Genomic DNA, 23,751 nt, shown 5'->3' on the forward strand with positions numbered 1-23,751 from the left:
TTCCTGTATACACAGGGCTGCTTTCTGGATGTCCACTAAGAATACGCCCAAAGGTAGATTACAGTAAATAAATAAGAGAGACAAAACCCCTGCCCTCAGAGAGCTTACATTCTAGAAGGGAAGGCAGCAACTTTAAAAACTCTGTAAATATCATCTAGATGGTGATAGGTGATAAAAAGAGAAAGAAATTAAGTGAAGAGGATGGAGAAGGCAGGGCGCTGCTACCTTATAGGGGGTCAGCACAGGGGAGCGCTCTGATGAGCTGGCATCTGAGCGGGGAAGCTGAAGGAAGAAGCAAACCCCCCTGTGTAAGGAAGCCCATCACAGACGAAGGAGAAGGCTGGCGGGCTGGAAGGGAGCCAGTGAGGACAGGGGGAGAGACAGGGTCAAGTGCGGGATGGGCTGCAGGGACACAGATTAGCAGCCGAGAGGGAGAACCGCCTGGACAGTGGAGCGGGCTGGCCCCTGGCCATCCTCCCTCCAGATCCCAGATCTGAGTGAACAGCACCATCTAGAGTGGGGAGAAGCGGGGCCGGGGCCCGGCCGGCCACTCGCTGCCAACACCACAGCGACCCTCCTTTCTGAGCTGTGAAGTGGGATCTCCTGGGGTGAAGCTGGATCATAGTGAACACAAACTCCCTGTCAATCACCAAGCAGTCTGCAGATACAGGAGCTCACGGACGTTATATATATACCTTAGGGGGCAGGATAGTGTGCTCCAGAGCTTAGGATTCGGGTCCGACGGGTCAGAGTTCGAATCCCAGCCAGGCCAGTCACGAGCTGTGACCCTGACCCGGGCAAGCTGCCTGACCCCAGGGGGTCTGTCGCCTTCCCTGTAGAATGAACCAGAGGGGGTCCCTCGGAGGACGTGACGGGGTGGCTGAAGGGCTCGGCCCTCCATCCGGGGCAGCAGGCACGCAGTAAGGAGTAGCTACCACCACCGCCAGTCAGGCTCAGGGTTGTGATTCCTTTACAGAACATCTTTGTGCAAAGTATGATTGATTTCACTGAAGTTCAATGTACAGTTATTTGGGGGTCATTCATCTTGTGTAAAGTCAGTCTCACGTTTATAAAGACATATTTCACTATCACCTCGCTCTCTCGCTCTCCCCCCCCACCCCATGCCTCTAATTGAAAGGTGAGTGATGGTTCTGTTGAGGGGAACAGGAACATCTGTCAAAGGACCCACGTGTCAGAATGGCAGCCAGTCCCAATGTGGCTCTGAGACCCCCTCCGGATGCGCCCAGGAACCCCGGGCCGCTGTCCTGTGCTGCCTCACTCTCCTGGCTCGTCCCCGGCAGACTATAAACTCTGTGCGAGCAGGGCCGGCCTCTGTCCTGCCCCTGCTCTTTCCCGGGGCCCTGCTCCCTGCCTGCCCTGCCCCTGTGCCCACTACAGGCCTGACAAACAAAGAAGCCCTCCGGCAGCCTCCAGGCCGGGATCTGGCCTGGGAAGAGAGCAGTGGCCATTCAGGGCACTGCCAGGCTGTCCCCTAGGGGGTGTCAGAGTCCTTAATCTACAGACTCCGGGCTCTCCACTGGCCCTGTATAAAATTCAAGGACCTGGTCTCGGCTGGCACTCAGGCAGTTTGGGGCAGAGAAGGGACGGGATGGAAATGGGGCTGTCTGCTTTCCCTGGAAGGCGATCCTCTTTCTATCAACCCTGTTACCCACCCAGCTGCCCCGGACTCACAGCCCTGCAAGAAAAAAGCACACCCCCCCTTCCCCCTCCACATCAGTACACTCAGGAGCCTCCCACCCCAGAGGCCTCCAACAGCCAGAGTAGACCCTGGAGTGGCTGGCAACACTCTGCTGAGTGACCCCCACCCCCAGCCCAGGCACAGAGTTTATCTAAGACTCAGTGGTAAGGAGACAGACAGACGTCCTTGCCCTGCCAGTCTCCCAGGGACCCAAGGTGCCTTTATGTGTTACCCTGGGGGACCAGGAGCGCCTGACCGCTCTGAATTCCCAACTCCTCCTCTCTCCTATTTCTCCCCGACTTTTAGATGCTTCCAGAAAGTTAGACAGGGGGCTATGGAAAGGTGGAGGGTTCGAAGCAGGTGTGGGTGCAGTGGAAAGAAAGGAGGCAGTTATCACAGCCCTCAAGGAGGCTGGAAACGGTCTAAGGCCTCCATGTGCAAAGGCCATTTTTGCTCCGTGCTTAGGATCATCCAGACTCGCAGGAATCAACGGAGACATGGGCCAGGAAAGCAGTTTCAAAACCATAAAGCTTTCTATACCCGCCCAGCCTTCCAACAACAGAGCTGAGATCCAGCAGAAGCTAGTCAGGCTCCCCGCAGCTGTCCTCCCCCCAGGTCCCCCCTCCACCGCCACCTCCCCTCGGCAAAGTGGGTAGCCTCCCTCCCTACTGGCCTCCCCACCATGAACAGGGGTGGGGGTCCCGAGCATCCAGGAAGGGGAGCAGAAGATGCTGAACACAATCAGAAGTGGGCTAGTGTCTCTCTGAGGGAAATACGCCAGAAGCCAATGAAAGAAGGAAAAAAGAATGCAAAAATCCCTCCCTCTTGCACCCCCATGCTAATAAGAAGGCGGGGGGGGGGGGGGGGGGAGTGTGAGGCGGGGTATGGGGGGGAGCCACTGAAAAAAGCACTTCACATTCGCCAGCATCTAATGTTGAGTAGTGTGTGCTTTTTCTTTTAATTCCTTGAGATTTTAAAATAAACATCTTGAATGTTCTGATGAGATATGCATGCCTGCTTACATAAGGAAGTACAGAGTGTACCGAAACAGCAGACCCAAAAAAAGCATAAGCTGTCAGAACAATGAGTACAGACACGGGGCATTTTACCACGGGCCATGGTGTACAGTTTTATTTACAGTACCTCTTATCAGACAGAGAACAGTACACTGGCTGCCAATTCCAAAGCCCAGCACTGCGTGTTCTTTCACTCAAGGAGATGTGTACTCCCCAAGAGGATCTGGAAGGCAAGCTCGCTTGCGCTCTCTCTTGTGTGCTCTCTCTCTCTCTCTCTCTCTCTAGCTTACTCTTTTTCCTTAATCAACACAACAAAAACTGATCCAGAATTCTGGTTCTAGATGTGGTTGCAGGAGAGTTTTACCCGACAGGGAAGTGGGAGAAGGGTACCCACCACAGGACAGGCTGAATGAACTCCCAGCACAGGTCCCAATCGAAGATAGGATTGAGGAAGCCACCCGGACAGTCTCCAAGCTGGGCAACAGGCCGGGACCAACCGGGCACTGCGAGCAGCAGGTCTTCAGACAGCTAGAAGTCAGTTTCCCATCAATGACCTGCTAAGGGGCTGAACCTCGCACGTGTGGCGAAATGTCCACTCCGCAAAAGATGAGACCGTAGAAGGGGTCAAAGGGAGATGCTGAGGCATTCCTAGGCTGAGGGAGCTCTTCTTACCCTACCCAATAAACTTCATGCTGCCGGGAGGTCCCATGGCACCCTGGTGCCCTTGGCTGTCACTGGGATCCTGTGGTCCTAGTCTCAAGTCCCACACAGAGAACAGGCCCTCCTTGTCTCTGATCCCCACAACTTGATTCTCAGAGAGCCTTGGAGAGCTCCTTTGTCACCACTTTCAGGGACTCAATAATAGGCTTAACAACACAGCCCCTGGCCGGTACAAACATATATGCTCAGTATACAGCTGTGCACTACAGAAATTAAGAACCCTTGCTCTGGGGTCAAACAGACCAGATTCAGGTTCTGGTTCTATCATTTCTAGCTCCCACCCTGGGCAAGCTAGTTCTCATCTCTGGGCTACTTGCCTATAAAATTGGGCATAGAGCAACTACCTCACAGGGTTGAGTGAGGATCCATTTAAAAGTATATGGTAAGTCTGTGACACCATGCCTGACACACTAGCTGCTCAATAAATGGTACTTGTCATTAACAGCATCACTGTTCCCACTAGTCTCCCCCACTGTTAATGTCTGGACCCACGTATACATCAAAGGCATGCAACAAACATATCATGACATTTAAAATATTCTTACCACCCCAGCCAAGTCTTCAGCAGGCATTCTCTGGTGAGTAGAAGATAAAAAGAGGCAGAAGACCGTACAAGACTAACAATCGTGTACCTCCAAAAAGCCCTTCTACAAACCAAAACAATGCACAGGAGCACCTGGGTGGCGCAGTCAGTTAAGTGTCTGACTCTTGATTTCGCCTGTCATGATCTCAAGGTTGTGAGATGGAGCCCCACGTTGGGCCTCATACTGGACACGGAGCCTACTTAAGATTCTCTCTCTTCTTCTCCCTCTGCCCATCCCCCCTTAAAAAAAACAAAACAGAAACAAACCAACAATGTACAAGTAAACACACGGCCCAATTACTCTTCCCTGGGAGAAGGTCAAAGAAATGGCACCTCTCCAGTCAGCTCTCAACACTCCTGGCCAAGTTTTGACAGCATTATCAACCTCCTACTGAAATGAGTACAAACCTATTTAAGGTGAATTATTTTAAATAAAGTAGGAAAATAAATCTGTCACAGCAAAAACAACAATGTGCAAATCTTCCTGAAGTTAAGAGTATTGATTTGGGGGTTCACCCTAGTGCTGTCCTTAACCCATTTCTTCCCCAGCCAACCTCCATGAGTGGCTGATCGAGGTATGGAGGTAATCAATGCAATGACACAAAAACCTCTCTTGTGATGGACTAGGCTTCCTTCCAACTCAGCAGAACTTCCCCGAGATGAAGTCCTCCAGCAGCTAGTGGCCAGACCGGGCAGTGGAGTTCCCCTCACTGGCTATATGGTCCTGGGTGCCAATGCTGTAGCCTCACTTCTCTCCTTAAAATGAGGTTATCAATCCTCCTATATGAACCCTACATGAAATACCTGGCACACAGCAGGTGCCTGAAGAGCTATTATGATCACAGAGTAACCTCACTTCATCAAGCTGTAAGCTTCAGGAGGCTAGTCTCTAGCCTGAGCTTTCTGGAACTCCAGTCCATAATATCCCAGCCCCACAGTTCTGGGGGAAGGCCCACCTGCAATGAGTGTCCTAGAGAGAGGAGACCATGTATCCCCTGGGGCTTTTGCACACAAGGCATTCAGCTGTTTGGGGTGGCCTAGGGGTACTCTAAAGTGAGGCTGGTGAAGAACGGGCTCACAGAGATCCGTGCAGGCCAAGAGCAGCTCTCTGGAAGCACCACAGAGAGAAATGGACTCAAAGACCCGACTGCCCCCACCTGAGCTATGCAGCCTTGGGTGAGCCTCTTGATCTCTCCATCTGTGGATGACAAGTTTGCAATTGGGACAGGTTTAAGAGCGAGGAGAAGATGAAGGGGTGTTGTGTGAGAAGAAGCTGGACAAAGCTAAGGGCGGCTCTGAAAGGGAGCTCCTGTGCTTACTGCCCTTGGCAATGGGGAGGTGCTGGCTAACCCACTGGGGCTGCGCTCTCTGGTTCCACCAGGGGATTCCTTCTCAAGGAAATACTTGCCCCATCAGGCAGGCCGAGTGGAAGAGACAGTCCTGACACTGGGAGAATCATTAGCCAGATGCAGCGGGCCGAGCCAATGAGGCCAAGGGAAAGGCTGACCCCGGGGTTCCAGGAACACCGAGCCTTTCAGGTGCTCACAGCTTTTGTTTAAGGAAGATAAAGCTGAAGTCTTGGCATCTGTAAGAGACTAGGTATAAAGGTCAGTGGGGATTTCTACCGTGCTTTTGTGGGATATCCCCTCAACCTTTGGATACCAGCAACTGTCTTCTCCCCTGGAACTGACGCAGGCATCTCAGGAGAGAAGCTGAGAATGGAAAGGAGGATTTCAAAAACCTTCTTCAAAGCTCGGTCTGTAAGTTACCTGAGCCTCTGGCTGCCTCCTTTCAACCTCAACTACCCTGTTCCTTTCTGAAGTACCTTCAGAGTCTTCCATCACAGGCACTCCCCTGAAATTGGGCTTGGAGGCCACTCCCCATACCCACCCCACCTCCCAGGGCATAAGATTCATGAGTACTGTCCGGACAATGGACAGAAGCCAAACCGGGCCACTCCAAGGGCAATGGCCAAGATCAAAGCCCTCCCTGTCCACAAAATTTTGAGTTGGGGTCGCCAACACCCCAGTCCCCAACATTCCCTGACACTCCCTCCAATTATATTCTCACTTAAGTTATTTTCAGAGGGAAGGCAGGGCAGGGCAGTCTTCCCCAGCCCTGCCTGCATTCTGGTCCTGCCTCTAACCTCTGGGAGCCACAGTATCCTCACCTGCCAGGGAGGCGTTGATACCTGCCCCCTACCCCCCCTGCACACCTCCAGGGGACACCACTCATGCAGTAGTGAGGCCACAGCGCGCCGGGAGGTTTAAATGAGGCAGTGCACATGAAAGCACTTGGCAACGCAGAACAGGCTCTGGGCAACCGCACCCTCTCACCCTTCCCATCTAGGGTTCCAGGGGTCCTGCAAGGATCGCCCTGCAATGTGGAACAACAGGCCTCTACCGTAGCATTGACAGTAATAACAAGAACATGAATAGCAAACATTGAATATTAAGAATATTATGAAATAAGCACCGTACTAATGACTTAACGTAACGCGTACCATTCAATTCCCCCATCAAGCCTAAGATTATCCCTATCTCCTCGATGTGAAAATGAAAGCTTAAAAAACTTGGTTCACTCAGCCAAGGTCTCCAGAGCATCAAAGAAACAAAAACAAAATCAGGGTGGCAGCATGGATAGCCCACCTAACTAGAGGCCTTTGATGACAGCAAAGGCTAAAATAAAACATTCCAATTAATAATAGGGCAGGGCAGTAGAGAAACGTCCCAAAGGCAGTGTAGTCAAGTCCTCTGTCATCCTCCACACTCTGGAGCTGGCGGGTCTTTCCCACAAGCTCCGAGGCCATCCTCCTCCAGCCAAATGCTCTTCTCTGAGCACTTCCTTGATTAAAAGCAATTCCTACTTCCGGCGCCGAGGCGTGACAACATGGTCCATCAGAGTCTGGACTGGGAGCCGGTGGCACCAGGGTCTAGCTCTGGCTCCATGGAGCACATCGGTATATTCTAGAGTCCTGAATTACTTGGCCGTCGATTCTCCATCTGTGAAATAGCCCATCCCCGCCACCTGATGATGGTAGGAGAAGCATGAGGTCCACGACATAAAAACATGTAGGACTTTATAGACGAAAATGTAGGACCGATCCTCAGGGCTGACTTACAATAAAACCCCAGTTAGGAACATCCCTCCATGATGGACTGCCCTCCTTGGCATTCTCCTTTGGATTTCTAAGCAAGTTAAGATATTCTATCCTAAAAAAAGAGTCAATTTGTTGGGGCGCCTGGGTGGCTCAGTCAGTTAAGTGTTCGACTCTTGATTTCGGCTCAGGTCCCGATCTAAGAGTCCCGAGAGCCTGATGAAGATTTTCTCCAACCCCCCTCTCGGCCTCTCCCCCTGCTTGCATACGCTCTCTCCCTCTCTCAAAATAAATGAATAAAATATTTTTTAAAAATGTCTTCAAAGTAGAAAAAACTCATTCTCTCAGAGGCTGAAATAGACCAGGTTTTCTCAGTTGACCTTCACTTAACCAAAAAGTCTCTTTTTTCCCCCTTCCTGGGCAGCTTTGCTAATCGAGGCTTTGCAGAACAGATGTTCACCCTCGGCGGCAAGGGTCTCCCCCCTTCCCCACCCCTCTGCCTGCGCCCCTTCTAACCTGCCCCTTATTCACTGCCCAAATTGGACCCCTTCCCCCAAGAACAGCAAGCAAATCCAATTCATTTGGGGCTCCCCATGTAAATCTCAGGCTGAGGTGTCCATCCTGGACTGCAGAGTTGTCAGTTGCTGTAAATTCATTAACACACATACACACACACACCCCGTTGGCAAACGCCAAGGCAGAAGCAACCAATCCACGGCTGCCACTGTTCTCTCTTCCGGATGACAGCTGGGAAAGAGGCCCGTCACCTGGCTCGCCCGTCACAACACCCACCGCCCATCTCAGACCGAGCCCAGGGGACTGCCACCCTCCCTCGCTCCCTCCCCCTCCCGCGGCCCCCTCGGTGGCACAGCACGTCGCGGCTGCCAGTCTCTCCAGGCCTGCTGTGGCTTTCAGAAAACAGAGCATTTCTATTTTGGGGCTATCTCAGCCTAATAATACCCCCCAACACCCATTCAGCTTAATCACTTTATTGAGGACAAGAAGCAGGCTCTCCAGCCCGGGCGCTTCTGATGTTAGGAAGTAGTAAAATGTTCAAACTGGTTAAAAATGACACTCATTGGCTTGCCTTTGGTGTTTCTGAGACCTTAATTGAGGCCCAGGCTGTGGATCTAAAGAACCTTGCAGGTTTCTGAGTCTTTCCTCCTTACCCCCTGCACCATAATTGAGGTGTTACATTACAACTCCAGCGCTGACATTTTCAGGCTCAAAATTCAGAAGCCTTGAGACTCCACACTTTGCAAAACAGAAATATGGCCTGTCACACCCAAATGTCCCTTCTTAGCATGAGCCACCCCCCACCCAAAACAACAAAACGCAATTCGCCTCTTCTGGCTGACCTCCAGCGAAGAGCTGGGGGATGGGGGGGAGGATAACTATTTCCCATGTTAAGCATTATTAAAGCAAAATCTGACAACTAAAATGACATCGAATTGCTGCTTGAAAACAGGAAGGTTTGTTTGGTGTAATTAGAGGACCTGAGAATTTGGTGCGTGCAGAAAATAGACTGTTGGCAGCTCTTTCGCACGCACCTTTGAGATCGTGACTTCCAAAGCTTTGGGGTGACATTTGCGAGCGTGCAATCTGTGCCTTGTGAACGAGGGGCTGGGGGACGAGAGCAGCCCGGAAAAGGAATGACAATGCCTTGGCCCCAGAAGTTACGACCAGCGGTGGCAGGGACCACTGCCACCCAGGCCAGCCTGTGTTTACAGCCCAACTCCGCCTCTTATTTGCGGGGCATCTCAAGCAAGTCAAGTCAGGTTCCTCCCCATCCAATGGAGTCCTAAGAGCACCAACCTCAGAGGGGGCTCGTGGGGATCAAGCGAGACCATGACGTGCTGGCTTGCTCCCTGGCACCTGTCAGCCCTCCATCAATGTCATCAGCAGCCACTGTTTTACAGTCCCCGGTCTTCTCCACTCTGCTGTGGGCACCTTCTATGACAAGGGGTTTGGCCCTTGCCACTGCAGCCTTGCACACGACAGAAAAAGGAATCTGATGCTAGAATTGGCTTATCACCAGCCGGTCACGTGCAAGCTCAGGATGTCTGTGGACACGGGGTAAAGAGCTCCATGGACTCAAAGTGGTTGATGGAGTCTGTCCCAAAGCAGAAGCTTTGAGGGGCGGGATGACCTCTCGGGGCCCCTTCCAGCCGCGTCCCAGGCCCACAAGCTCACCTGGAAGAGGCTCTACTGCCTTCCTGGCCAGACTCTCCTTTTTTCCTTTCCTCCCTTCCTCCCCTTCATAGGCAAGGTGCTCAGAGGAAGGCAGAGGCGGGATGCCTCATTAACTTCCCTAGCTAATTTTACAATTTAACCAAATACCACATTCCTGCCTTGATGCAGCCAGCCTCTGCCTGCAACCAACTTTTATAGCTGTGCGATGGAGGAAGAAGGTGATCCGGGCCGGAGACGAGGCAGAGTCTCGAAAACTCAAGTGGGAGAGAGAGAACAGAAGAAAACAGAAGGGTGGGGTGGGGGGGTGGGGGTGTGAAGCAGCTCTGCATATGCTCCAGAGTAGAATTCTAGGCTGTCTGGGGCTGAGAAGTGAGGGAAGAAAGCCACACGGAGCCCATGGTGTCAGAAAGATGGAGCACTCTGGTGACAGTGACCCTCCTTGCCCCCCAACCCCGGCCAGGGGGCCAGGGGGCCAGGGGCCATGTCTGGAAGCACAGTTACACGCTATCCTCTGAGGGGTATGATTCAATGCTGATGAGCGGCAGGTCAGAGGCCTGGCAGGGCCACCCAGAGGACACGTTCAGCTTGGCCAGGCCCCAGCACCCCTCTCAAAGGGCACAGAGAGGTCCCCTTCCAGCCCAGTTAGCCAAGGACTTGTGGACAGCAGGCTCAGGCTCCTCCCTCCTGATGAAGGTTCTGGCTGAGGGTTAGGTGTGCTGGGAAGGCAGCATGTATAAGGAAGCTCTACCATAAAGAATCCTCTCAAGCAGGGGTGGGGCAGTAGGGGTGTCTAGGTGGCTCAGTCAGTTAAGCATCCCTTTATTTCAGCTCAGGTCAAGATTTCAGGGTCGTGAGATAGAGCCTGTGTCCAGCTGTGCCCTGGGTACAGAGCCTGCTTAAGATTCTCTCTCTCGGGCGGCCCCGGGGGCTCAGCGGTTTAGCGCCACCTTCAGCCTGGGGTGGGATCCTGGAGAACCGGGATCGAGTCCCAGGTCGGGCTCCCTGTGTGGAGCCTGCTTCTCCCTCTGCTTGTGTCTCTGCCTCTCTCTATGTCTCTCATGCATGAGTAAATAAAATTTCTAAAAAAATAATAATAATAATAAAATAAAATAAAATTTCTAAAAAAAAAAAAAGATTCTCTCTCTCCCTCTGCCCCTCCCCCCACCCCCCACCCCATGCACACACACTTTCTCTCTCAAGAAAAAATGAATCCTCTAGGATAAGAAAGACTCCTAGGTCACCGCACCCCCCCGCCCCAGGAGTTGCACTGGTCCCATTTATGCAGGCCCACACCCCACCCACCCATGACACACAGGTCCTGAGAGAGAGAGAGAGAGAGAGAGAGAGAGAGAGGGAGATGCTGAGAGACGGAGAGAACACAACTGGGGCCTTCTTGCTTGTGGTCAGGCCTTGCTCTTAGCACATAAGTCACTGAAAGGGACACTGGCCAGGACTCTCCTTGCTCCCTGGTCAGCTGTCCCCGGGGTTCCAAGCCTGCATCTATCCCTCATCATCCTCTCTTTCAGAGTATCTGACTCTGGACCCCCAAAATCTCAATCAGTGCAAAACTGACCCAGCAGGGCTTTCCCAGATGTACCAGGTTATTCCCATCAGGCCCCAGCAAACGGATGGTGAGATCTGGGCCATTCGGGCAGAGGTAGAAATCCCTGATGGACGCCAGCCTCCCAAAAGATCTGGTCTCTATACCTTTGTCCTCAGCTCATGTTAATGAAGGCAACTGAGGAAGACTCCAGCAAATCAAAAGTTTCAGGGAATTCTCTCCTTACCTGGAGTTACCTTGTTACTGAAAATGACTGTGGCCTTGCATAATTACCCCAACAAAATGCTCATTGTAGCCGCCAATGAGCTCCCAGTGCTCAATTAGCTCGTAATAGTCAGTGAGAAAGCTGCTGGGGCTTAATCCAACTACCCCAGAAGACTTCTTATCCCAACTACCTAATGGAAAGTTTAGAACTTACTATTTTTTTCCCCCTTTCCCTGGCAAGTGCAAGAATCCCAATCAAAACGGGTTGGTTGGAGGGAAAGTAGAGGGAACACGTTAACTATGAGGGGAAAGCCTAGCAAAGACCTCTTTGTTGGGTTCGATTCTGGAGAGAGTTCAACTAAAAGAGCATCTAAATACAGAGCACCCACCTCTCCCATCTACGGAGCTATCCTTCCACCTTCAAGAAAGGCCGGGACGCAGGTCCTCCATGTTGCTGCATGTCCCTCCAGGGTAGCCAAGCCTCTGACCTCATTCTCACCAAAGCACAGCCCTGTAGGCTATGCAACCTTAACCTGGGCTTCGGGGAGCCCTGGGCACTCACAGCCTATTTGGGGGTTTCCCTTACTCTCATATGAGAAATACAGAATACTCTGGCTCTATGTCCAGTTTGAACTTCACTTGCATATTTGTGCCTCAAAATGACAGGACTACTCCAAGTGCCAGTTTATAATTTTTTGTTTGTTTTTTTTCCCAGCTTATATATATATATATATATATATATATATATATATATATATATTTTAAAGCTTTTATTTATTTATGATAGATATATATATAGAGAGAGAGGCAGAGACACAGGCAGAGGGAGAGGCAGGCTCCGTGCCGGGAGCCTGACGTGGGACTCGATCCCGGGACTCCAGGATCACGTCCTGGGCCAAAGGCAGGCGCTAAACCGCTGAGCTACCCAGGGATCCCCTGCCAGCTTATAATTTTTAATGCAAGACTTCCCAACCTGCAGGTCAGGGACAGTCCTAACATCCTCAGAACTCTTGAGGATTCTCAAGTACAGGAAACTGGGCTCTAAACCTCCTACAGGCTGCTGTGGACAGAGAAGGAAGATGAAGAGGAGGAGGAAGAGGAGGAGGAGGGAGAGGAGGAGGGAGAGGCACCTGCCTGGCTGGCTCCAACTCCTAAAAGCTCTTGCTTCCTCCTGTCCAGAAATGCAGGCCCCTCCCCCACCGCAATGTGCCATCTGGACATCCCACAATGCTCCCTCCCTCATAGGAGCTGAAGCCTTCCTCATCACCCTGGTCCTCGGGAGTCTGTCCCTCCTGTAAACTGTAGCACTTACTCATCCCCCTTGTAGGAATGGGGAGCACGCCCAGCCCTGGTGACGGCTCACACCATCTTCTCAGCCAGATGGACAGCCCCTTGCGGGTAGGGACCCAGGTGGCGGCCCCTTCAATCTGCATGGTTTGCCTGCTGCTGGCCCTCACTGGGTAACTGCTAAGTGATGAATCCACTCAGGAATGACCTCTCCCCTCACTAAAGAAAGCCACGCATAGTGACCCAGAACAGTTAGAGGGGTTTCTCTACTGCCTGGCCTTCTGCATCTGGGTCCCATTTGGTTGATGCTTCCATCCCCAGAGAAGGCTCCAGGATCCACAGCGCCAGCCCGGGAGGAGAAGGTTGTAGAAGAACAGATACAATGAGCTTCATGCCAAGCGGTCCAGTTTCACTAGACAGGATCCAAAAGGTCAGGGAGGCCACAATCTCTGTGACGTGTCCTGCTCCAAGACACTAATAGTCTGAGGAGTTAGTGGCAACCCAAGCAGTCAGAGCCCCCCCCTTTCTGGGGTGCGGTGCTGGTCAGCTGACCCTGTCACTCCCGATACGGCCTCACCGAGGGCTTCCCCCAGGAACACAGCACCCAGCTGGGTTGCCATGCAGGAAGGGCCACGGGCAGCCCTCTGGTCCTGTCCCTCTTCTGTGTGGGATGGTGTTGGGAAAGTGACCTGACCAAGTTGTCACCGGTGTGGGAGGGCCAAAGACTCACCCCCAGGGGGCCTCTAGCAATGCTCACAGGGCCCTTGATCCCCCAGCCCTAGAAGGCAATGGGAAGGAGTAATGGTCACAGGGTAGGACAACGAAACATGTGACTCCGGCAGAGCAGGAAGGGGCTAATAAGCCACCCACTTGCTCCTGGTGGCCCAGGTACAAGGCCCTGAGCAGTAGCCAATTACAAGGCCACCCCACCCCACCCCCAGGATACTTAGGGATGGGGTCTTACTGGCTCTCCCCATCTAGGCATCCCAGGCTCTGAGACACGGGTTATCCCCACAGACAGAAAAGCGAGCTTTGGAACAGGTACAGCAGTGTGGTGATAGAAAAGTTGGGGGGCAGAGGGCAGGAGGAGCAGAGAGCCCTAGCTCTGCCCCTTCTTGGCTGTCTGGCCTTACACAAGTGACTTCAGCTCTTCAAGCCTTCGTGTCCTCACCTGCGAAACAGAAGCAGCACATTTACACTCCAAAGTCAACACAGGATCTCTGAGTTCAGACATACAGAGCGCCAAGCACTGTGCCTGAAACACAGAGGGCATTCAGTGAAGTGCCTTTCTCTCCTCCCCTGTCCCTGCCGTCCACCCTGAGCCATGCATTTATGCAACAGATCTTTACTGAGAGCCTGCTATGTGTCTGACTGTGGGGGTGCAACAGAGCATGCTACTGATAAGGCTTTGCCTCCATTCCCCATCCTGTCATCCAGACTGCTGAGTCCCAGGCCTGGAGGAAGGAGGGAGCTTCGGAGCCATTCCCTACCAGACGCCTATCCACACACTCACCCACTCACCCGTTCGTGTATTCAAAAAATGACTGAGTTATAACCACCGTGCAGGTTGTTCTGCAAGGTAGTAAGGGGGCTGTGGAAATAAATCACATGTTCTGAAGACGCTCAGAGTCTAGCAGGCAAAAAAGGGCAAGCAAATAAATAGCTATGACACAAAGAAGGTGACAGGTGCCATAAGAGGGGGTAGATAAATGGCTATGAGCAATCAGATGGGGGGTGGCCTCTTGTCCTGCCCAGACAGACACATCCTATGGCTGAGCCGGCTGACTTTCAAAAGACAAGAGAAAAAGGAGCACTCGCCGGCTGGCACCATTCCTAACACGGGAAACAGGCAGGATCTATTTAAAAGGACCAGAGGCAGGTTAGAGCCTTTTCTGGCAATTCCCAAAACTCGTGCTTCCTCGAGCTGGCTGGGTAGCTGGAGAGAACTAACCCTGTCAAAATCCTACAGATCTTTTTTTTAAAAAATCATTTAGCTGTTGCCAGAATGATAAAAGAACCTTGCCATTCAAAGGGAGGGTCTGCACCGGGAGGAAGGTGGCGCTGGGGTGGGGGGGAGGAGACAGGGGAAAAAAGATGAATGCCCCCCAAATATGGATCAGGGCAACCAGCGAAGAAATGCATGCTTTAGAGTTGCTTTACTACCTAATTAATTCAGTAATTTCAAAAACAATTTTATTTATGTTCCATTTACCACATCAAAAAGTAAAAAAAAAAAAAAGAATCCTACTGATGCTAAAATAATACCTCAAGGCATCTATTTTTAATCAGTTAAAAAAAAAAAGGTGGGGGGTGAAAAAAAAAGCAGCCCTGGTTTCTATACAATCTCTCCTGGGCAGACCACCAGCCCTCAGAGAGAGAGAGAGAGAGAGAGAGAGAGAGAGAACACAGCCAAGCCCTCTCTGAGAGCCTTCCTGGCTGCTCAAAACCGAGCTTGTCAAAAAAAACAAATCCATAATGGCCCGAGGCTCCTCTCCAATCTATTTTCTGCTCAGCTGGTTTTAAATGAAGTTATTATGAGTCATTAAAACACCCGCAAGCCAGTGGAAGTCAGCCAATTACAATTTTAAATTTAGCCCGTTCTCTGCCCCATTCTCTTGTTTTCTTCCTCTGCCCACAGAATGCTGCTGCTGGTACCTCTTCCCTCCCTCCCTCTACCCAAAGTGGAAGAGACAGTTAGGAAAATGCAGAGGACTGCATGGCACGCACCATCATTCACATGAAACTCAAATTAAATTAAAAAATGCAAGACGTCTGCCCTCTCCGAAGTCAACCCAGGATCCCCCCCCACCCCAGCTCCCTGGATTCCTCGGAAACCCCAGACTCGGCCCTTAGAGGCTATGGGGCTATTTTTTAAATGAAAAGGTTCTTCGGTGGGGTCCTGTGGAGAAACGTGCCCATCCATCCATCCGTCCGTCAGTCCGTCCATCCGCCCATCACACAAAACGGATGTGCTCGGGGCAGAACCCAAGAGAGGGAAACACACCACCAATGTTCAAAGGATTCATAACAAACAATGAAGTTCAAATTCAGAGGTAACGCGGGCTTGGCAATCAAGCATGAATGTCGGTGGAAGTCACTAGATATGATGAGCTCATTTAGTTTTTAAATCTGCAAGGTAATGGTCTGTGTGGGGCCATTACAGCAAAGGAACAATTTTGAGTATTTCACGTAAACGTTTCTTCTCGGTCTCTTTTTTCTCACACATGCACGTGCGCGTGCACACACACACACACACACACACACACACAAATGCCCCTCATTTCTAGGAAACGAACTGCAGCTTCCCTACACCCTCCAAGGAGTAAACAGTGTCCTTCCCAAAGAACTGTTTCATCCTACTTTCTCCACTGACCCTAAGTAACTGAGGAGTCTGGAAGCTCCAAAGAACAGACTCCCAGACCTTTATGTACACGTGCCACCACCTCCAGGATCTCTCACCCTCATGGTCCCTTCCAAGACTCACAACACACAGCGTAAGAGAACCAGTGCTCAGCCCCAGGCAGACACAATTCTAGCGCCCAAGGAAGCAGAAGAACCGAAGCCACAGACCCAAGCAGAGGGAGCACCTAGAAAAAGGGTGGCTGTCATGCCATTTCACTGACAGTCACTGAAGGCTGGTTTGGAGGCCAGGGTGCTACCAGGTGTGTCAATCTACCTGGCGGCGCCGCATGAGTGGAACTTCCCGTCTGTCCCTAACCAACCAGCCTCATCGAGAAGACAGCATGAAATCCACAGAGGCTTCCAGGTCCACTGTGACCACAGGCAGTTTACCAAAGGCAGCAGGATCTGTCCTGACCCATTGTGGAATGCAAACCTGAGGCCTGTGACCATGGGGTCCCCAGAACTGAGCAGATATCACCATCTTGGCCTTAGCTTTGAATCTTCCTACTCAGGTGCTCCAACTGTGGGGCCTTCGACCAGGAGATCCTCACGGCAGATCAAAGAAACCTATTCAGCAGCACATATATTAAAATAAAGCTGGAGCTACAAGCCCCTCCCTTGCACTAGCCCATTCCCCGGGAAGCGTTCTTAAACTTATCTTCTCCTGAGACACAGCTCCCAAAACTGTATAAGCCCCAGGCCCCACACCAAGCCTAGATCTGTCCCAGAAACACAAACACTTCAGCAACAGGGTATTCACTTTATCCACAAAGACTTACCAAAAGCCCTCTGTGTGCCAGGCACTACGCCAGGTCACTGGTCCATGAGGGCACACAAACCACACAGTGCCCGGTGGGCTGTGCACCCAGGTGCCTGGTACAGAGCTCCACAAGCACAGTGCCAGGAAGATGTGCTTTTCTGTAGCAAAGTCCAGTATGGACCTTGCAAAACCAAACCCTGCTCACCCACTGGCCCATGCTCAGCTCAACTGGATTAAACATCCAGGGACCCAGGAAAAGCAGAGGTGGAGCCAGGGCAGTCCCACACTGCTCCCCAAAGCGCCAGGGCAGGAGCACACGAGGTTCCAGGTTCTGGGAGCATTCTCTGAGGGCTCACTCAGGAGCCCTCCCCAGGGCCTTCTGGGCTGGTGGGACATTTTGTTCCCCACCCCAACTCCACCCAACTTCCAGGCTAAGAAGCTTTGAGGGGGGAGACAGAGAGAGAGGGAGAGAGAGACAGAAGACCAACTGAGACAGATGGAGACAAAGGCAGATGAAGACCTAAGAAGGAAGGCAGAAAATACACAGGAGCATCAGGACAGGGCTGAGGCCAACAGAGTTGCCAGGACAGGGACAAAGAGATGGAATGAGAGGAATTGGGAAAAGTGGAGGGCCACACACAGCCTCCTGCCACCACAGAGAGCCCAGCAGAGGGCGCTGAGAAGGACCGCCAGGTGCAGCGCTGTGGGAATGACCTTGGCCCTGCAAAGTGGGCCCAGGCACCACGGCTGGAGAGCAGTGGCCGCCTGTCCACAGAGCCTGGTGAGGGGCATGTCCAGGAAGCCAAAGGCAGATGGAAAGGGCCCTAGAAGTAAGAAAGTGGCACTGCCTTTGGGTGGATCCCATACCAACCTCTTACCCTACCTACAGCCCAGCACCTAATCATCTTCAGACCAAAGCAAGGGTCAGCAAAATAGCCCAGAACTTAGGAAGGATGGAAGGAGCAGGGGAGAGAAAAGAGAGAATAAAGAACAGGAGACAGACAAGGAGCCGTGGCACCCACCCCCCTAGGGGCATTCACTTCCACAGAGGAGCATCATCACCCAGCCTGGCCCCACCACCTCGGGGTGGTGGGAGGAGGCGGGGGGGGGGGGGAACCATCCTCCTCTAGGGTCGACAAAATCAGAGATAGAAACACACACACAGAGAGGGGGGGGGGTTATTACATAATTTCCACTTTCTTTCCTCCACCCTTAAAGTAATGTTCTATCTGACAGGCTCCTCTCTGAGGGGGGAAAAATGACAAATCCAATCCAAAATTCAACAGCCTGTGTTCTGTTCGGAGAGCACACAGTGTACTGTACAGCCCATAAAACTCCAAACAGCCTCCAGACACTGCCGCAATCGTCCTCCATCAAAACACTTTGTCTTGCATACAAAAATAAGATACAGCGCTGAACGGAATACAAAATCAGCCCATTACAGTACAGGGAGACTGCTACTTAGCAACGAGGGGGCTCTAAAGCCTCAGTGCTCTACAGGAAGCAAAATCTGTCGAGCCTGTTGGGCAAATGATAAACATTAGCAGTATTAAAAAACACAAAAGCCATGTAAATGGATAGACATAATGTGGAAGCGAATTTATAGAATAAATTGGGATGGGGGACTTGAGTGTAGGGGGAGAGGCTGGGATCCAGAGGGGTAGATGCAACGAGCTTCCCAAACCCCTGCTAAGGCACCATATGGAGAGAGAGAGACATGTGTATTTGGGGGGAGGGATATGCGAACCCCTCTTCGCACAGGGGCTGTAGGTGCAGGGGCGGGAGAGAAAACCGTGGAACAGTGTTTAATACAGTGACCTGCAATGAACTTTGCAAACTTCCTCCATTCGACCGGCTCGACACGCGGTCCTCGGGGCTGGGGAGCCTGGCACGCGCACCCGGCAGCCCCGAGGTGGACAGATGTGGGGCTCTACGTGCCCCCCGGGGCCGGCATCACACCCCGTGCGATCACAGGATCTGTCACTTGCTGTAAACACAGCCCCTAGCCGCCGCCCCCCCAACCACCAAAAAAAGAAAGTTAAAAAAAAAAAAACAAAAAACGAACCCAGACAACAAAACCAAAAAGCACCCCATCTGGGCTGGAAAAATCAGTATATTTCATCAGGTAAAGGGGAAAAATACTCTGGCTGTGAATCAGCAGCAGGGCTTCGGAGCCCAGCCAAAACAGGAGCTGCGCGGCAAAACCATATTCTTCTGGTCTCAGTTTAGGCTCCTGAGGCAGAAAGGAGAGGGGGTGGGGGCGGGGGGTGGGAGGAAGGGGGCAGGGGGAAGAAATGTATTTTTCATCAGCCAGTGTATAATTTATAAACAGCATTAAACAGTTTTTGTTTTCTTTTTCCTCCCTCCCGTGTATGGGCTTGGACAGCAGTCAAGCCTGCATTAATTTCTGCTCTGGGTACAGTGTGTTCTTGGAGGCACATCTGCAAGCGATCATAAACTCTCTGGAATGCTGGCAGAACATCCAGACCTGCCGGCAGGCCAGTGACGACACCACTCTGGGAAAAAGTTCGGGAAGCAGGCCAAACAGAGCAGGGAGGGGTGGGGGGGAGCGAGCCGGGCCGGAGCCAGGGGCCGCTGTCCCTCCTCCCGCCCGCACGCTGCTCCTCCAGGACCGCAGGCCCCTCCACTGCCGCCCGCCCGCTGCTCTGTGCTCGCCACCCCAAACCCCCAGGGGCCCGAGGGAGAGTCTCCTGGGTCACGTCCTCCTGGTTCAGCCCCACAGCAGAAAGCACACCCGAGAGACGGCAGTGGCATTCACGGGGGAACAGGCCCAGGGAGGACTGCCCACGGGTTCAGGCTCGTAGCCAATGCAGATCTGGGAAGACGAAGGTGCCAGAGGCCAGCGGCAGGTCCTGAGAGGCCACCCTCAGAGACCCCAAGGTGCCTCTCCCAACCCCAGCAAGGGGGGAGGTTGGGGGGGGGACGTGCCTCATCACCACCCCCAACTCTCCAGCTACCAGGCATCCTCCCATCTTCTTTGCCTTTGGGAAGGAAGACCCTGAACCCCACAAAGCAATGCATTCCAAAAGAAGAAGAAAAAAAAGAACAAGTATAATCCATAGATCTTTGACATCTCATAATTGTTTTTTCCCTTCCATTGGATCAGGACAGGGGAAAGCACGAGAGAACCAATCCAGTTTCTGGCCCCAACCCCTCCAGCCCTTTCCCCGCCAGACAGATGACCGAGGCCCCCGATGATAAGCCCTGGCCACCCCATGCTGCTGCTGGAATCAGGAAATCCATCAGCCAAGGCCATATTCCTTCCCAGTGCCTCAGATATGGGGAAGAGGCTGGTATCAGGGGAGCTTTCTCAGCAGCCATGGTTCACGGTGCCCAGAGAGGGCAAGAGGATTGGGGAACAGGGGGGCCGACCTCTGGCAGGACCGGACTTCCAGAGAAAGGTCACCCCTCCCCAAGGCTAGAGGCAGGGACCTGTCTGCCCTCCAACCACACCCTAGGATCATCAGGCATGCCATTTCTCCAAGGGGGTCTGAGAAATCCTATACTCCAGGCTAGTCTACTTCAAAAAACCCATCGTTCTTTCTTTCCAGGAAAAAAAAAAAAAAAAGTGTTACTCCCTTGCTCAATCTTTGATTGGCTCCCCAGCACTGCAGGTAAAGTGCACAGAGCTTTGCTACTCAGGGGCCCCACAATCCTGCCTCTCGCTCCCTTCCAAAGCCTGCCGTCTCTCCCCCCACCCAGACACACCCTGCATATCCCAGACACTGCATGTCACCATGTGGCCTCTCCCACCAGTTCCTTTCAAAATTCCATTCTCGGCAGCCTACCACCCTCTAAAAGGGGCACCGTCCCCCTGTGAGTTCCTCCTGGAATTCCCTCCTGGTGCTTTGCGCACACCACCTTCTCTGATCATTACTTTATAATCAAATATCTCTCCTACTGGACGTAAGCTCCTTGAGGGCAGGGACGCTGTCAGCTCTCTCCAGTGCTAAGGACACAGAACCTGACACACAGTCAGGGCTGAGTAAATGTCTGCTGGCTGCAAAAATGAATGACACTCCCAGAATAGGGGCAGGCCACAGAAACAGGCAGGCCTCTAAATAGCATGCAGTCAAGTCCCAAACAGGGGCAAGCAGTTCTGGGTGTGCTCACTTGTAATCCACCAGTCCTGAAGCCAAGCGGTGGGAAATCCTACCTAATGGGAAACCTTATACCAGCAAGTCCCAGAACCAACCGGAGTCACCGCCTGGGTCTGTGGTCTGTGCACAGCCATCCCAGAGCTAGGAATCACCACTTAAATGAGAACAAGGAGTGGCAAGGAGATGCTCTGGGGCCAATCCCCACAAGGGATGGAGAAGCAAAGGGTGGGGAGGGAGACGTCAGAGTGATCCTAGGACACGGAGGGGCTTGGGTTCCTGCCCTGCTCACTGCCACAATCCTACACCCCATATTCTCCTTGGAGAAGGAGCAGCTTTGCAAAGCCTCCGAGATGGTCCTGCTTCCCACCTGACCTCCTTTCCCAAACCCGCCTCTGAGAATGCAGGGCGTGGCCGGATCAATCTCATTAGTTAATGAGTTAGGTTATTGTTTGTTAATTTAAACTTATTGTTATCATCAGGTATATCTCATAAACACTTGATTAGTTAACGCATTCAAATCGAAATAAAAACTTCAATTAAACTGAACATTCACTACTACCATTTAGGGTCTTAAAAAAGGAAGAGATAGAGAGAGAGAGAGAGAGAGAGAGAGAGGAAGAGAAAGAAAGAATTGTCTCCAAGAAGGGCCTCCTACAGGGCAAACTTCTAATTAAACAAATTGTCAATTTCAACACAATGAAAACTGATTTAGGAGTGTAAATTTAGTATTCCAGTCACTGAAAATAAAACCTCACATTGTCAGCCTCATACAGGCTGATTTCCTTGGATGGGGAAATGCAGAGGACAGGAAGACAACGTGAGAAAGTGGGAAGAGCCCAGAAGGAAGAACAAGCGAGAGCATTTTATCCTTTCATAAATAACCTCTCCGCAGATTCAATGTGGCCTGTTCTCCAAGCATCGAGAAACTCTTGTCTTGCCTCCTCCTTCACCCCACCCCTACCAGATTAGAAAAAAAAAAAAAAATTAATCGTGTATGATGACAAACTTGGCTCAGCACTCACTGTACACACTGTACCCACAAGGCTGGCGCCCAGCCAGGCCTGGCCCAGTGCCAGAACTACAATAACAAACACAGGCCATGCTAGCCAAGAGGGGGTGGGGGCAGCCAGCGCGCCGAGCAAGGAAGTGAGTGAGGAGCACCGTTCAGCTCCACCGAGCAGAAGAAAACAGCAGGAATGTGCCTGTCCTAGGCAGCGACATTTAGGGGAAGCCAGGGGCACCATGACCCGCACCCAGGTCCCAGAGTCCCTTCTCCATGGCCTGCTCCTTTAAAAAAAAAAAAAAAAGAAAGAAAGAAAGAAAAAAAAAAGGTCCCCACAGTTCTGGAGGACCGATTGTTCTTCGAGGCTCTGCACTGCTGCTCCAACCCTCGGGTGACTGTCTGTAAAGTGGGTCGGCACCGTGGGCCATTCTTGCTGTGGGCTCCCAGCAGGGAGCCTTCCAGACCCAGCAGCCAGGCAATCCCGTGGCATCTCACCTACAGCTCCTCTGAAACATCGCACAGTTCTGTTATTGTGGGGCTGGGAGAGAAGTCAGATGGTGTAGAACCAATCCCTGCTTCTGCCACGGGCATCAGAGAGAAGGCCTAGACCGGGCACGGCCAGCCCTGAACCCCGATGCCCCCCCGGGGGCCTTCACTGCTTCTCAGGGGGTGTGAACAGCTCAGGAAGTGGTCTAGCCTCTCTAAGCCCTTGTTGCTATTTTCTGATCAAGAAGACATCCCGGCACAGGGGTGAGAGGCAGGCGGGATGAGAAAGAGACCCAGCAGAGAAGAGAAACAGCAGAGTCTTAAGAAGCCTATGAGTGATCTGCAAAGGCAGATTAAAGCACTATAATGACCCTCACACCTGCCCCGTCACCAAATCCTCCTTTCCAAGGGCACTGGCAAGTGCATTTCGGAAAGACAAGTCACTCGGCACAGCCAGACTGCAGTGTTGAGGAGGACAGGTATGGAAAAGAAAGCCCAGGGAGACGGGACCCAGCTGCCCAAGCTGGCACAGTACCCGGGGGACCCCCAAGTGGCATCTCAGCCAGGACGGGAGCACGTGGCCTCAGGTGGTGGCTGGTTCCAGAGCCATCTTGTCTCAACTGGGGAGCTCTGGGCCCACGGCAAGTGTGTAGGCAGTGCCCCCCTCTCTGCCGCTCCCATGTGGCACCACCAACGCAGCAGGAACTGGCTCACATGCTCAGCCACTACTGGCCGGCGGGCTCCTGGCTGCCCCCCATGAGCCCCTGGGGTACAGTCTCAACTGTTCCTATTGCAGGAGGAACCTGGTGGGAGACTGGAGTTCTCCTGGCTCGTTCCTAGTCCTCCTGGCTGCACTCATCCATCCAACCAGTATCTACCAACTACAACAACGTGTCAGGAAATGTGCTGTGTATAATGGGGACAGACCCCACCTCCCGTAGTTGACAGCCCACCAGAGGAATAAAAGGGGAGGGGAACTGTATTTACTGAGAGCAGATCACAGGTCAGGCCTAGTGCTAAGTGTCTGATGGGAGCCTCACAGCATTTCTGAGGGTCGAATGCTCCCATCTTACAGATGAGGATACTGAAAAGCTTACATTTCTTGCCCAGCATCTTGGTCAGGAGGTAGGTTTCCAAATTTCTCTCCCGGCCTCCCAAGTAGGGGGATAAGGCAAGTCCATAAATAACCAGAGGACAAAGAGGAAAGACTGTGCCCGGAGAGCTCCAGATAAAGACATACAAACACCTTAGAAGGCGGCATGACTGATCCTGGCTGAAGATGGGGACATGTGGAGGATGGCGTTGCATAAGGGATCTTAGTAGATCTGACAAGACTCAGGAAGGGTTATTCCAAGCTGAGGGAATGGGATGAACAAAGCCACAGAGCTCAGGAAGCAAGCTGTGTCAGTCTGCACACAGCACAGACCAACAAGTAGATGGGTCTGGCTAGAGTGCTGGACTCAAGGAACGGGTAAGGAGAAAGGATGCTCACTGGGCCAAGTTCCGGAGTGGGCAAGGAAGCTTTAACCACAGGCTGCAAAGTGCATTACCCGCATGGAAGTGTCCAGCACCACACAGTGAGAGACCACACAGGGGCCCGCAGCAGCGAGAGCCTAAAA

The 23,751-nt window shown here is 52.3% G+C and overlaps 1 protein-coding gene and 1 long non-coding RNA gene across 6 annotated transcripts in view; one reads left to right on the plus strand and one right to left on the minus strand.

The window, feature by feature from the left end:
- ZBTB16 (zinc finger and BTB domain containing 16) overlaps window positions 1–23,751 on the minus strand; it is a 187,989-nt gene that overhangs the window by 69,050 nt on the left and 95,188 nt on the right. The gene's annotated exons all lie outside the window — the stretch shown is intronic.
- On the plus strand, window positions 5,534–16,371 carry LOC118354909 (uncharacterized). Its single transcript, XR_004816316.2, has 2 exons — window positions 5,534–5,778; window positions 14,999–16,371. It is a non-coding gene; the product is annotated as an uncharacterized LOC118354909 (long non-coding RNA).

Source organism: Canis lupus, chromosome 5 (assembly GCF_003254725.2).
Source record: "Canis lupus dingo isolate Sandy chromosome 5, ASM325472v2, whole genome shotgun sequence".
Lineage (NCBI taxonomy): Eukaryota > Metazoa > Chordata > Mammalia > Carnivora > Canidae > Canis > Canis lupus.